The sequence below is a fragment of the Rhineura floridana genome, chromosome 20, assembly GCF_030035675.1.
Source record: "Rhineura floridana isolate rRhiFlo1 chromosome 20, rRhiFlo1.hap2, whole genome shotgun sequence".
In the NCBI taxonomy this organism is placed as follows: Eukaryota; Metazoa; Chordata; class Lepidosauria; order Squamata; family Rhineuridae; genus Rhineura; species Rhineura floridana.
The window spans coordinates 17,206,103-17,222,027 of NC_084499.1; the positions used below are offsets into that span (position 1 = coordinate 17,206,103).

A 15,925-nucleotide genomic window follows, 5' to 3' on the forward strand; every position below is an offset into this window, starting at 1 on the left:
CAGCAAATGGCATCTCTGCCCTCTGGCAACCAGATGAGTCAGTGAGGGGATGGCTGGGTATGTTTATATCTGTCTTTTCTTCCATTTGCCTTTTCTAGCCACTCCACTCCATTCCCCCTCCCACCCGGTTGTCAGTTTTGCTCCTCTCAACAGCCACTCAGCTTTTCACAACACATGCCCAGTCCTTGTTGGGCTAGTTTGGGGCCCCTCCCTTCCAAGAGTCCTCCTCACCTCCTCTTTTTACTTCTGCAAATCTCAGGATCACCTCGCAGTCACTCCTTTTCTTTGCATTATCACCACTCTCCACATCTAATAAAATCAACTTCATTTTTGAAGCATTTTTAACACACACTGCATCCAAAAAGGCCTCCAGAGCAGCTTAAATATGATCAATAAAAAAAATACAGCCCTTGCCTGCAGGCTTACGATTTAAGAGACATGTCACAAAAGGAAAAAAGAGTGGTGAGGGAGGAGGGAAGACAGCAAACTCTGGCACTGGTTCTTCTTTACAAAGTTCTTACAGTGATCAGCTGGAACGGAAAACAGTTCAAAAGGAGACTGGACTGCCTTCAAGTCGCTTCCGACTTATGGTGACCCTACAAATAGGGTTTTCATGGTAAGCGGTATTCAGAGGGGGTTTACCATTGCCTTCCTCTGAGGCTGAGAGACAGTGACTGGCCCAAGGTCACCCAGTGAGTTTCATGGCTGTGTGGGGATTCGAATCCTGGTCTTCCAGATCTTAGTCCAACACTCTAACCACTACACCACACTGGCATTCATACCTCACCACAAAATCCATGTTTTCCATATTCGGCCGGTGGCCTTGAGATCCATATATGTCCTGTTTGTGGTCGGATTATTGTGAAAACCTGATTGTCAAGCATCCATACGTGTGGGCATTAGATACTGTCCTAAGTCCATTGCTTTTCAGTGATAATGGTGGTTTGCTTTTTGCACACTTTTTTGGAACAGCGCAGAAACTTTTTTTTTTAAATTCCAACGCATACACAGGTTTGTGGATGTGCTACTGTGTGGGAAGGAGACAAGGGGCTTGGCATACGACAGAGGAATGCCCTATTGCCGGAAAGTCCATGGCATTGTGTCCGAGCCCACGGACCATAATGCCATTGATTATTGGTTTAGGAAAGCACATTGGTTTTTCAGTGGTATGTCTAATGCAGATTTGCTAACATGAAAATGCGTACTAGTTTGCAACGTCATATGGACCATGGTGAATTAATGAGGACACAAAGCTAAAACACTGAAGATTATATAGTCGTGTGGATGGGCCCTAAAAAACCCCAAATGCTGCAACCTTAGGAATCTGGTTGGCCATGGTGAGAGTAGGATGTTGGGCTCGATGGGCCTTCAGCTTGATCCAGCAGGGCTCTTCTGATGTTCTTGGGTTAAAAAAAAAAAACTCGTTTGTATCATGCCAAAGGCCTACCTCAATTTGGCAGGAGGAAGGGGCCGTAGCCTAGTGACAGAGGATCTGCTTTGCATGCAAAAGATGTCAGGCTTGGGAATGACTGCTGGTTTGAAACCCTGAAGAGCTGCTGCAGTACTGAGCTAGATGGCCCAATGGTTTGACTCTGTTCAAGGCAGGCTTCCTACGGTTAGGATTGCACAGGTATGAAGGCTGCAGCCCTACAGCGCAATCCTAGCCATGTCCGCTCAGAAGAACGTCCTAATGAACGCAGTAGAATTTACTGACTGGTAAACAGGGTTAGGATTAAGTATCCTTAGTTTTTAATGTAAATTAAGGGTTATATCCAACGCTGGTCCTACTGAGGAAGGTCCATAGCTCCGGGTAGAACATCTGCCTTGCATGCAGAAGGTCCCTGGTTCAATCCCTGGTGGCATCTCCAGATAGGGCTGGAAACATACCCAGTCTGGAATTCTAGAGAGCCTCTGCCTGTCAGAGCAAGCAACACTGAAGTAGATGGACCGATGGTCTGACTCAGTATAATTGTACATATTCATGTTCTGTGTTCTTTCCAGCTTGGCTCCTTTTCCCTTCTCAGATCTTCTTTCATACCCCATTTTTTCTTTCTGTTTTTTTCTCCCCTTCATCCCCTCCTCCTCCTTTGCCCAAGCGCCCTGCTTTCCCCGGCGGGCCCAGCAGGCGCCGCTGTCCCGTTTTGCAGGCCTGCCCTGCTGCGGGCTGAGCTGCTCACTCCAGGCCGGGGATTGACAGGCCTCTCGCAGGAGACGAAAGGAGGCGGAGGCAACCATCGCAGACGCTAAGAGGCAGCCGCGAGAAGCCTGCGAGGTCGGAGCCGCCTCTGCCTTGCAATCCGCAGCCATCCTGACCCCCGAGCCCCCAATCTCCCCCGCCACCCGGCTCCCCAGGCACGTCTGGCTCCCTACAACCACCACAGGTGGGTATTGGGGGGCTCAGCGGGGCTTGGGGGGCTTTTCTCGGGGGCGAGGTGGGAGGCCGGGCAGCCATAAAATGGAGACTGAGCGAGGGAGAGGAGGGAAGGGTTGAAGCAGGCCAGTTTCCCCCGCTACGGATGGAGGGGAATGCTTTTTACCAGACACCCCCCCAACACCCTTAGCCCTCCCCACCGCCCCTTTTGGCTTTTAAGGGGTCGCAACCCACCCTCCCACGTTATTTCAGATTCGTTCTTGCCCCATATTTGGGGGGTTATTTTTTGTTTTGCAAATGCAAAGCAGTCCCTTTTTCCAGCCCTGATGCCTGAATGCAAACACAAAAACAGCCCTCCCCTCAAAATCAACTAGCCTTAAGCTATCTTGGGGATTATTAAGTTAAGTTTTTATTTATTGAGGGGTGCAGAAAGAGAATTGGAAATTTTGCACGGGAGAATTGATGGAAGGGCGTTGGTTCCACCCCCCCCACCTGAAGTTTCGATAACCAACCCAATAATGATGATAATGATTATTAATTGTGCAAAATTGTGCAAAACCTATTTCCTCTTCAGGGCTGGAGAAGATGTGGGCCTCTTTTAACTCCCACCCCTTTCTACTCCCAGCCGGCCCCCACCCTCATCAACAATTAATGCATAATTGGGGGTGACTGAATATATTTTGGGTGCCCTGGATTGGGAGAACCTTGACTTTTCAATTTCTGCATTGTCTCAAAGCGTTGCCATTTTGTCCAGGTTGGTGTTTTGCTTTTAAATCCAGGTTTGCCTGCCATTGTTTTGACTCTGCATTTTCGTAGGCCTGGAGATTTAGACAGAATATTGTCTCTGTGTTTGTTTCCGCTGTGGCCAAAAGCTACGAAACCCGCTTGCCTTGGATTTGCATCTGTGACATACCATGCATGTAATATATATATATATATTAGGGAGCATCTTTGAAAACTGTGCCCTTGCATCTCTCATTCTTCATTACGACACACCTGATCGTGCACAGAAAATGGCTTTTTGGAGGGGGTGGATGGGGAGTTGTCGTGAAATGAAATGGAGCAGGCTTCCTGTGTTTATTCTTGGTACAGTATTGCAAATGCAGAGAGATGGGGATTCTTTTTTAAAAAATAAATTTTGACTCTCATCCTTATGTCTGAGTTTGGGTCTGATGTTTTGCAGTGGCACTGTTGTGGTTGCTTCTTTTTTTGAGGGGGAGTGGAAATCTTGGCCCGGAGATTGAAACTGGAAGAGAGACAATTTGGCAAGAGCTTATCTTGAGAAATGAGTGATATTAGCTGTGTGTGTGTATGTGCGTGGTTTAATGAATGTTGGAAGTACATTGTTGTGATATTTATTTTCCACTATGAGGCTGGTGTGTGTGTGTGTTTTGGAGCGGATGAAGGCTGTTAGCTGTTCTGATGCCCCTCCCATCCCAGCTTAAATTGGAATTTTAAATTTGCTGTAGCCGAACTGGGTATTTAATGGGCATGGGGGTAAAACATACACCCCTGTGGTTTTTTGGGGAGCATTGAATTTGGGTTTGCATCACCAAAGTTGTGTGGTTTTTCCCAACCACGAAATGGTGATGATGAGAGCAGAACATTTGGGAAGTTGGATCTGTGTGTTTCGTGTCTTCAAGATGGTCACCTGATGTCGCATTCCGAATTCCACTCTTAATGGCTTTCAGTATAATACAAAATTAGGATTGTGACTGTGGTTTTGGTGGCCTTGGTATCTAGGATCAACCTCTCTTTAAATTATTTGGGGTGGGGTGGGGAGCTAAAAGGTGCAGTGCTGTTTGATTTTGTGGATTGTGCCCTGCGTTTAAGGGCGCTTCTTACTTCCCTAGCAGGTGGAGTCGCTGCTGTTAGTTTTTGTTGCTGAATGCTAGATTTGATCCTCTCCAATGCTGAGCACTTGCTATTATTCATTGATTTCTGCTAGACTCAAGCTTTCACACTCATTTTCTCCCAAAGCCAAGGGTTTAAAGATCAAGAGCCACAGGTAAAGTTAGAGGGGTTGATGTGAATCTTTTGGAGATCTAGATATATGTTATAGACTTTAACTTTAAAAGTCTGTCTCTGCCCCCCCAAAAAACATTTGGGGTACATGTTAAGTATGAGAGAGCGAAATACAAATGTCTCCCTTCTAGACTTCTTATACAGTACTCGGGATGCCTCAGACCACGAGTGTGCCAAATGTTCAACTTTTGGGGTGTGATGGAAGGAGCTTATTCAATATCGGGTACATTTCCTCCTCTCCCCCTTTTTTTGAGAAAGAGATGTATCAGTGTCCCATTTTCAGAATTTGTTGATAATCTGAAGGGTATCCTTGACCAGTGTGCATGTGCCTTGTGGATACCCTTCCTGGTTGATGTTACGGTCTGCCTAGAAGTGGCTCATGCTGCCTCTGTTGGGGGTTAAGATAATGGTCCAGTTTGGACATCGCCCTAAATCTGTATGTCTCCAGATGTTGCTGTTGGGCTCCAACTGCCAACAGCCAGCATGGCCAGTGATCAGTGACAATGGGAGCTGTTGGCCAGCAATATCTGGAGGGAGACAGGATTTCTGTGGTAAGCCAGAGTTTAGCGCAGGGGCGGGGAACTGGGACCATGTTTGCACCATACATTTATTCCACTATTATTCCACTTTAAACCATCATAGCTACCAAGAATCCTGGGAAGTGTAGTTTGTGAAGGGCGCAGAGAGATGTTAGGAGACCCCTATTCCCTCACAGAGAGCCACAGTTCCCAGAGTTCTCTGGGAACAGGAACTGACTGTTAAACCACTTGGGGAATTGTAGCTCTGGAAGGAGGATAGGGAAGGTCTCCTAACTGCTCTTAGCACCCTTCACAAACTACACTTCCCAGGATTCTTTGAGGGGGAGTCATGACTGTTTAAAGTGGAATAAATGTATGGTGTGAATGTGGCCTAGATCTGACTGGAGAGCCAGATCCTTCCCTACCCATCTCAGGGCAAATTTGACAGGTGGGCAGAGTCATCCACTTGTCAGTCACCTGATGCCACAGTTCCATCAGGTGAAGGGGGTTTTGATCAGCAGGGCTTTGAAGCGCTGCCATGCTTTGAAGCGCTGCCAGATCAAGTTGGTGCTTCAAAGCACTGAGGAGAGCTGCTTGCAAATCCCTTCAAGGGTTGACCGGAGCTATGGAGTTCCCCAGCTGACTTGCTCTCGCTGTCAGTCAGCTGATTGGCAGAGAGAATCAGTCTCCCTTGCCAATGCACAGTTAGGAGCTCCTGATTGTGGATTGGCAGCCACGTCTTAAACGGCCTTGTCTTAAATGGCCTCGAGGGCCAAATTGGGACCCATGTCAGGCCTAACAAAGCCTGCAGGCTGGAGGTTCCTCAGCCTGGTTTAGCATGATTAGGATGAGCCCCAGCGAGCCTTGGCCTTGAACACTCTTGCCTTCCTCTTCCTCCTCTGGCATGGCCACAAGGAGACGGCTGGATCATTAGCCAGATTAGCGCATGGGTAGTCAACATGGTGCCCTCCAGATGAGGTTGAACTCTGACTTCCATTAGCCCCAGCCAATGTGGACGATGGGAGTCGTAGTCCAGTGACATCTGGTGTGTGGCACGTTGGCCACAGATGGACTTCTTGGGAGCATCTGGATGACTGCTGATAGACACTGCTGGCTGCTGAATTTGATGGACTGATCCAGCAGGAAAGCATCTACAGCCGGGAACCTGTGGCCAGGGCTGTGGAGTTGGAGTCGGAAGCAATTTTGGGTGGAGTCGGAGTTGGTAGAAATGTACCGACTCTGGCTTCAAAATAAATTTTGATTGACAAATTTTTTAAAATATAAATTCAAAATATCAAAGAAGCTTCCCATGAAGTCAGCTGTAGTTGAGCATTTCACCATAACTCAAGATGAAAACATTTTGTGTGTCAGTGTATGACACAGGACCCAGATGAAGACAAATGCTGTGATGCCAAGATCAGCGCATATTCAGGCAGCGATAAAAATGCTCCTAGGAGAGCTTCCAATTTAAAAAGACATTTACAGCCCTTTCCAGGGCTGTGGAGTTGGAAGCAATTTTGGGTGGAGTCGGAGTCAGACAGTAGAAAAATAGAGGAGTCGGAGTCGAAGGTTTGACGTACCGACTCCACAGCCCTGCCTGTGGCCCTCCTGATGTTGTTGAATTGTCCCTGACCATTGCCTCACGCTGGCAGGGGCTGATGGGACCTTGGAGTCCAAAGCCACAGCTGGAAGGCCACGTGTGTGTCCCAAACCAACCTGTGTTTGGCAAGCTGCCCATTTGCAGACATGCCTTTCCCCCTATGCATGGATAGCACTGGGGAGGGACTGAGTGTGGTGCGTGCAGGGCGGATGTCCTGTTTTCCTGCCTTGTTAGGTTTTAGCCACATCGGCTTGTCTTTTGGGTCACTGAGCTGCACGCCCTTACCTTCGCCTCTCACTACCCACAAAGTGGGTTTGGCTTCGATTGATCTGTAATATTAAATTTGAAGTTGCCACTGGCAGTGGGGCTCAATGAGTGCAGGTAAGAGATGGGAGTATTGTGCTGTCTTAAAAGCCTCTCCTGCAATTGTGTAAACCTGATGCAAGTGGGGGGAACCTTTGGCCCTCCAGATGGTGCTGAACTACAGCTCCCATCATCCTTGGCCACTCTTGCTGGGGCTGATGTGAGTTGTAGTTCAGCAACACCTGGCCTGATCCCGATGGCTCTTCCTATATTCTGGTAAGGATACCTCTGACTGCTAGTTGCTGAGGACCAGCAACAGAAGAGGGCCATTGCCCTCTTGCCCTTGTGGGCTTCCCACAGACACCTGATTGGCCACTCTGGGGGAAACGATAAAGCCTTTGGTCTGATCCAGCAGGGCTGTCTTCAAACATTCTTGTGGCCCAGGCTTTGACATGGTTTGCTTCTAAACGTCCTCTCGCTGCTAGCAGCGTTGAGCTGGATCTATGGTGGTCCCAGAAGTGAGCGTAAATGAAACGACAGGGGTGATGATTAGAGTACTTTTTATTTATTTGTTTTAAAGCATTTATATACCGCTTAATATTTCAGTTCAACCCCTCAGCGATGTACAGTCTGAAAAACAAAACAGTCGATCATTCAAACACTGAAACCACCTAAAGCTAAACACATAAAAGCATCTAAAAGCGAATAGAACAGAAATCCCAAAGATTCATAAACATGCAAAACAGGGCCCAATCTTAAGGGCCAGGGAAATCCAGGTCAAAGTGACGGTCGCGGAAGACTCCCAGCATATTCGAAAGACCATGGGCCAGAACTCATCTTGGAGCTTCTGTTTTGGCAGTGACGATGGTGAAGAAATCTCACTCTTCCGTCACCATTGCGTCCACCCAGAGTCGTACGGTGAAGCTTTTCCAAGCGGTCAGAGGGCTGTTTTGTCTTAGTCCTTGAGTTGGGAGAGGAGGACACCACTTGATTGCCTGTTGCGACCAGTTTGCAACCCAATTTGTGGATAAAGTTACTTGTATTCCTACCAGCTTAGGTGGTGTGGTTAGGGCAGAGCCGAGAGATGATCCCTGTGGCACTTGTTTGCTCACTTTTGTTGGCTGTTTTTAAATTTGTGCAGCCTGAGAGCGTGGACAGAATTTCTGGAGGGGTAAGGCTGACCATACGTGTCCTCTGTCCTCTGCTGGTGCTGGCTTATACAAGCTGCAGCGATGGACTGGTCTAGTGGGTAGCCGGGAGTGGTGAATTACCATCCTCAACATCGCTTTATTATTTATTACGTTTGTCAGTCGCTTTATACAAAAGAAAAAGAGTGACTAACAAGCTAAAATGCCACAAATAAAAACCATTTAAAACAAGAAAAAATTAAAACACTGAATGCATCAGATGTGCACCCAGTAGCATATTGATCAAGGACAAGTTCTCCCCACCCTGCTAAAAGAGTGGCATCACCGTCGGAGGCAAGTTAACTACCAAATGGCTGAGTGAACAAAAAACCGGCTGCCTAAATGCTGAAGAGGATGGAGCCAGGAGTGTCTCCCCTGGGAGAGCATTCCACGTATCGAGGGCACCGCCAAAAAGGCCTGTTCTTATATGGTCACCCTCTGCACCTCCCTCGGGTGGGGCACACGGAGAAGGATCTCTGATGAAGATGGCAGGGTCTTGGCTGATTTGTACGGGGAGAGGCGTTCCTTGAGGAATTGTGGTCCTGAGCCTTCTTGCAGGAAGGCATGGCTCCAAGCATGTTTGCCTGCCCTCTCTGAGGGAGGTGCAGAGGATGGTGACATGAGAACAGGCCTTTTCAGTGGTGGCTCCCTGCTTGCAGAATCCTGTTCCCACGGAGGCATTCCTGGTGCCATCACTGTCTGCTTTTTAGGTGCCAGGCACAGACTTTAATTTTTTTTTCCTCAGGTCTTTGGTCCTTAATTTGGAGGGTAATCAGTTACGTCCATAGTCTCCATTTTTTCATGCTCATCCTTTTAGCTGGGTGGGTTGGATTTATACGTCTCCTGCATGTATTTATGGACGAGCATTGTAGCGTCCTGTTTTACTCTTGAGCATATATTCGGTTCTGGTGTTTCTTGTGATTTCTGTTTTTACCTTGTAAGTCACTTTGAGACTCTTCCGGGCAAGAAGCGACAAATAAATCTAATAAATAAAAATTATGATAAAACAGGCAGTAGCTTGACTGCCGTCGAAAAGAGAAAGCTCCCCTTCGGACTCACTGCATTGGATAATTTTCAGGCAGTCTCCCAACATCCTGTTCTCAGGCAAGGCGCTAGAGTGTGTGGAGTGAGTGTACCCCTTAGCGCCAGGTATTTCTAGATATATGGTCTGGATCAGAGCTTGGAAAAGTTACTTTTTTGAACTACAACTCCCATCAGCCCAATCCAGTGGCCATGCTGGCTGGGGCTGATGGGAGTTGTAGTTCAAAAAAGTAACTTTTCCAAGCTCTGGTCTGGATCCATTTAGGCCAGGTTTTGGAATGCGGACAACCTTGATGTACCCTGGGAATAAGACAAGAGGAGTGCATCTCTGTTAGTTCTTGTTGAGCCTCTTGCCATCTTTCAGCACCATCGAAATTCCATGGCTCAGTGATAAAGCATCCGCCTTGCATGCAGAAGTTCCCAAGTTCAGTCCCCGGCATCTCCAGGTAGGGCTGGGAGAGACCCCTGGCTGAAATCCTGGCGAGGCAGCTGCTGCCAGTCAGTGTGCACATTACTGAGCTTGATGGACTGATGGTCTGACTTGTTATAAGGCAACTTCCTATGGTCACAGTATCCTTCTTGAGTGCCTGGCCAGACTGGGACTTGGGGGGGGGGGAAATCACTGGTTGTATGATAGAGGCAAGGGGCGCCTTGCCCTCCAGATGCCGTTCACTACTGCTGTGCATATATCCTCATACAGCTCGGTGGAAGAGTACATGCTTTACATGCAGAGAGTCCCAGATTCTCCTGTTTCTCCAATTAATAGGACCCCCTGTTGGGCCCAGTTGGGCCCAGAGGTTTCCCACTGTTTCCCTAGAGAGAGCTGCTGCCAGTCAGAGCGAACAGTACTGGGCTGGATGGTCCAACAGTCTGACCTAGTATAAGGCATCTTCCTGTGTTCCACTGGGCCACTGTTTTAAGCATGTTTGCTTCTCTGTCTTGGCAAGCTGTTTGGATGAGATTGGCAGGGTGCCATTAGTTTTGAACTGCCGGGTTAGAATTTTGTTGCAGACTGTTGATGCTCACAGTGTGTGTGTGTTCTAATTGCCACCTCACAAATCAGCCCACAGAAGTTTTTTTCCTCCGCCCACCTGTTCACATCATCTGTTGTACATCAGTAGCCTTCAGGGGAAGAAAGAACCATACATCCTATGATTTCCAAATGTTGTTCCCCCAGGTAGACTCTATTTGATCTACTTGAAGCCATTTCTTTCTTTCATTCCACAGGTCTGTGGGGAGTTATGGAAATCTGCCCTCCCCCAGGGGGTATTTTAGGTCCCTTCCTTGAATTTCCAGATTACATTTTTTAAAGTTAAGTTTCTAGCTCATATGAATGTATAAAAATGCATGCTGGCAGTATTCTGTTCAGTTGCTCACGTAGACCTGAATCTGCTTTTTAAAAGCTTTCTAGTGTTTTGGCCAACAATGGCAAAGGCACCAAGAATCAAGCCCTTAAAAAAAAAAAGTTAATATTTAATACAGTTGAATTACCTTGTTAGGTTGTAGTTATTTTCTGGGTACTCCATAGTGATTCCAATCCCTTGTGGCCCCCTGTCTCTAGATCAGTGGTAGACAACATGCTTTGCCTGCAGAAGATCCCAGGGCCTAATTTCATTTGGATGGCTGTGCCCCTCATAAATTATCCTCAAGGCATTTTGGCCGCTGATGGGCCTGCTTTACCCAATGCCTGGTTTATCCAATGTTTTGCCAACCACAAGGAAGAGTTTGGAAGCTTTCTGTGCCATTTTTCTACTAACTATGGCTTCTCATTATGTCCAAACCTGAAATTATAATGAGTGTTAACTATATGGTTTATTAAAGCAAGTTGGGGTCATCAACCATGGTTTGAAATGGCCTTGTTCCAATAAATCATAGTTAGCATTGACCACAGGTTTAGATATCATGACTGCATTCGCATGTAACAAGAAGCCAAGGTTCTTGCCTTAATAACCTGTCCTGTGCGTGAGCTCTGTGCTGGTAACATGGCCTGATTGCTCCTCCCCTCTCTCAGCTCTTACCATGGCGCAAGTGGGTAAACTAACCACAAAGAGGATAGCTGAGCATTACGTCTGAGCCTGGGCCATGGTTTGTTTTACCCTAACAAACCATCATTGGTAAGCCAGCAACAAACCATGGTTAAAGGCTGACCAGTGATTGTGATTCCTTAGGGTAAAACAAACCTTGACCGTAGGTCCCAACGCAATCCTAAGCTAATCTTAGGCAGTTGAAGTGATGTATTGGTGCTTGGAGGTGGCGATGGGCTGGATGTGGGCCAGTAAATTGAGGCTGAATCCTGTAAAGACAGAGATGTTACCTGTCCAGAGTTCTTATGTCCGGGAGGTGGGAAGATGGCCTGTTCTAGAGGGGGTTCCTCTGCCCTGGAGGTCCACAGCTTGGGGGTACTCCTGCATCCAATATTGTCACTGGAGGCTAGGAGTGCCTTTTTCCACCTCCGGCTGGTTCACCACCTTTGGCCCCTTTTGGACAGAGATGACTTTGCCACAGTGCTCCATCCTCCATCTGGGATTATTGCAATGTGCTGTACGTGGGGCTGCCCTTGAAGACGACTCGGAAACTTCAATTGCTCTCTTGACGTTCCCTTTAGAACTCATATAACCCCTGTTTTAAAACAGCTCCATTGGTCGTCAGTTCATTTCCTGGCCCAATTTAAAGTGCTCACATTAGTGTTTAAAGCCCTAAACAACTTAGGTCTCAAATATATGAAAGACTGCCTCCTTCCCTACAGACACCCTCGGGTGTTGAGATCACCAGAGAGCCCTCTTCGTAGTTCTCTTCCCCTCAGAAGCTCAGGGCCAAGAGGGGGCCGCCACACAACCTAAGTTGTGGAATTCCCTCCCCACTGAGATGCGTCTGACAATCTCACTGTACAGTTTTTGGCAAATTCTGAAGATGCATCTTTTTACCCTGGCCTTTGGCACCTTAGATGTGTATTTTGTAGGGCCCATGCTATTTTTTGTGTGATGTGATTTTAGGTTGTTTTTTCTGTTTTTAATGACTTATTTTCAAATATTATGACCTGCCCTGGGACCTTTGGGTGAAAGGCAGGCAATAAATGTTGTTGTTGTTTATTTATTACATTTATACCCCACCTTTCTTTTCATGATAAAAACCCAAGGCTGCTTTACATATCGTTCCCAAGGCAGTCTCCCATCCAGGCACTGACCAGACCTGAGCCTGCTTAGCTTTAGCAGGGAGCTGGCCTTATGTGCTTTCAGACCACAGCCTGGTCAACAACTACATGTGGTCCTCTTGATAATATTGATGATGTAAATTTGTATGCTGCTTTTCCATATATAATATACTCACAGCGGCTGGTGGCAGAACAAAAGTGCAAATCACTAAATCAATAACAATCCAATACTAAACAATTTCAAAATACAATAATCTAACAAATAACTGAATTTGATTACATGGACATTTAAAGTCATCACAAAACAAATTCTGTCCATGAAAACATATCAGTTAATGACAAGCACAATAAATAAACACTCCTATGCAAAAATACAAGTAAACTTTTTGACACCCCCATCTCAGCTATTACAACCTCTGCTGGTCAATATCAATCTTAATTATTATTATGGTTATGATTATTATTAAATTTATATCCTCCTAAAAATTGCCTGGGGCGGCAAGCAAGCAACAAAGCACTGAAAGCACCTTAAAACATCTTGAAAACAAAAGACTTTAAAACATCTTTTAAAAAAACTTTAAAAAAATCTCAAAAGCAAAACATCTTTAAAAATGTTTAAAAAAACCAGTTCCAACACAGACTGGCTGTTGTTGCTGGTTGATGTTGGACTCCCAAGAACTCATCAGCCCTAGCCAGCATGGCTGGTGGTCAGGGATTGCCATCTGGCCATCTGGAGGGCCACAGTTTAGTTACTGCTATGTTTTATTTTTAGTTATTTTATTAAGTTAAGCTGTTCCCTTCCAGGTTTGTTTATCTGCTTGTGACAGGTGAGTTGTGAAAGGGAGTAATGGAGCCTCATGCACAGTATGGTTCATAACCAACCTCTCCCAACTTTTGGGTCCCCAGATGTTGCTGGATTACAGTTCCCATCACTCCTCACCATTGGCTGTGCTGGCTGGGGCTGAACATCTGGAGACCCGAAGGTTGAGAAAGTCTGGTTTATACCTATGCCGTCCTTTATGCTCCACCTCGATCACTGAGATCTTCTGATGGGGCACTTCTGGTGGCTCCCCATGCCCCTGAGTTTCAGTCGGTCTGTGTTAAGGACCGAGCCTTTGCTATGGCAGGCCCTGCCCTGTGGAACTCCCTGCCAGTAGAGCTTTGACAGGAACCGCCCCTGCCGCCGTTTATTCTGAAAACGGCATTGCTTAGACAGGCCTCTGCAATATGATTTTGGTTGGACTTTTTAACCTGTCAGTGATGCAGTGAGGTTTTTAGAGGTGCTTGCACTGATTTTTTTTTTTTTATTATAATCTTTTACTGCCTTGATGTACTTCTGTGAAAGTCTGGATGATAAAATATTTCAGTCAGTCAAATAAATAAATAAATAAATAAGACAGGAAAGAACCTAGCTTGCCCGGTCTTGAGAAGCCTTCTTGATGGCAGCTTTCTCCTCTGCACATCCCTTCTCGAGCTGCTGCAGTTGTTTATTCCCCGCTTCCATCGTTTCCTCTGAACGATGCGAGCTGGGATCGTGAGGCAGGGTTTGTCGCTAGGATTTTACTTTGCCAGCTCCAGACTGCCTGGTCCATTTTTCTGGCTTTCCCCTCCTTTCCCTCCTCTGTTAACCAGCTGACACCTGGCCCCACAAATGCCGCCCCCCACAAGGATCTGGGGAATTGTGTAGTCAGTGAGAGCACTTAAGAGCTGGTGCAGGCTGATGAGTCACTGTTTTCCTGGTGTGTGTGTGTGTATGCAGTTGCGTTGACACAATTAAATTGCCAAGCAGGTCAAGCATATCACTTCTTGTGTTGCTCTCCACAGGCCCCAGAGGTGCCCGACAAATGCCGCAACCCAAACCTAATGGATGACGAGAATTTATTCTGCAAAAAGCAGTGATGTTACGACAGTTGTGGGGGTGGATGCACAAATATGCCAATTGTTCAGGTCTTAACTTGCGTTAATAATGCTTTCTGATTAAAATTTTCAGAGCTAGGGAAAGTCTTCATGTTCTTGTTGGCCTGTGAGGTGTTGGTCCTCGCTCTTTGCATCACTCAGGTCAGAGTTGGACAATGCCAGGGGCTGAATGCGGCCCTCCAGGCAACTCTGTCTGGCCCTCAGAACTCTCCCCAGACCACACACCTCACTGGCTCTGCTTTGCACCCTGTGTCTTTTTTGGCCAAGCCAGAATTTGTCCTTGAATGCAGATAATGCTTCTCGCTTGCATTGATGGAGGATAGAGAGGGGTGTGTGTGTGTATAGAAAGTACGGTAGTCTGTTGTGCAAAGGCAAAATTTTCATTCGTTACTTGGCCTGTATTGGTCTCTGGCTGCACCAACAACAGGCATGTGGCCCTAAGAAGGTTGTCCGGAAGGGAATGTGGCCCTTGAAAAAGGTTCCTTACGCCTGACTTGAATGAACCATTTATCCATCTCTGTTGTCTTTTTGGCGCCTGCTGAAAACCTTCCTCTTTCAACAAGCCTTTTAAGTAGAGACCTTATCCCAGTCCACATCTATGTCGGAATTGCTTTTTAAGATGTTTTAAAGCTTTTTTTAAAAAATATGTTTTTAAAGATGTCTTAATATATTTTAAACTCTGTTTTTAATGATGTTTTGAAGTGTTTGTAGTGCTTTTGTTTGTCACCCTGGGTTCCTCCTGGGAGGAAGGGCGGAATATAAATCTAATAAAATAAATAAATATGGCCGTGTTTGCATGTAAGATGAAGCATCAGGTTCAGACACTCCCCCGCTCTGTACTTCGCATAGCTGGAAGGATGTCTTTGGTTGAATTTAGCTGTCCTCTGCCCTAGTATCTTTTGTTAAAGAGTGGTTAAGAAATACTAGCATTAAAAATAAACAAACAGGGACACAGCCTGATATTCGCCGGCTGTTGCTTTACTACCGTTCCCATCATCCCTGGCTGTTGGCCATACTGAGTGGGACTGAGGAGATTTGTAGTTCCCAAGCACCTGGAGGGCACCAGGTTGGGGAAAGCTGCTTTGTTTACTAGGCTTGGGTCTGATCAAGCAATGCATGTCCAGATGCCTGTTGTAGAGGCATCTGGTTTGATCAAGGTGCCGTTTGGTGTCTCAAAAATAAGTATTTTTCCTTGCTTATCCATCTGTGTTTTTCTCTCTCTTTTTTCTTTCCTTTCCCGAGAGCCAGTCATGGTTACTAAACCTTATTAATTCCCAATGGCTTGGAGCCATAGCCGGGCAACTTAATGAACCTGAGAAGCAAGCAACTCTAGTGGAATCGTTTGCTTATACACAGAGGCTGTTTAAAGAGAACCCACAGGATGAAAACATGTTTACCTTCTGAAATTTTGGCTGTTTTTAATAAAGCTCAATGCTTTTTTTTTTTTTTTTTTGGTAACTTAGGCATTGACATAAACTGCTCTCTTCTCGTGTGTGTGGAATTCTGCTCCAAAACATTTCTAAATTCCGCCTCCCCTGTCGGTCGGAGGTAGTATGCCACAGTTGCTAGGAATCACAAGTGCTGTTGGTCAGATCCTGCTTGCGGACTTTCTGTTGGAGCATCTGGCTGGCCCCTGTGAGAACAGGATGCTGGACTAGATAGGCCAGTGGCCTGATCCAGCTACAGGACTCTTCTGATGTTCTTGTGGAACCTCCAGGTCCAGAGGCAGTCTGTCTGGATTCCTAGGTTCTTAGGGGGCTTTGGCCACTGTGAGAACAGGATGCTGGATCAGGTGGGGCTTTGGCCTCTTCC

General features: G+C 46.5%; 1 protein-coding gene across 6 annotated transcripts in view; it reads left to right on the forward strand.

The window, feature by feature from the left end:
• The window catches only part of PRRC2B (proline rich coiled-coil 2B), an 88,221-nt gene that overhangs the window by 18,790 nt on the left and 53,506 nt on the right, over nucleotides 1-15,925 (forward strand). For all 6 annotated transcript variants that reach the window (XM_061604405.1, XM_061604406.1, XM_061604407.1 and 3 more), the window contains exon 2: nucleotides 2,097-2,381. The gene's annotated coding sequence lies outside the window, so the exon portion shown is untranslated. The remainder of the gene's footprint in view (nucleotides 1-2,096; nucleotides 2,382-15,925) is intronic.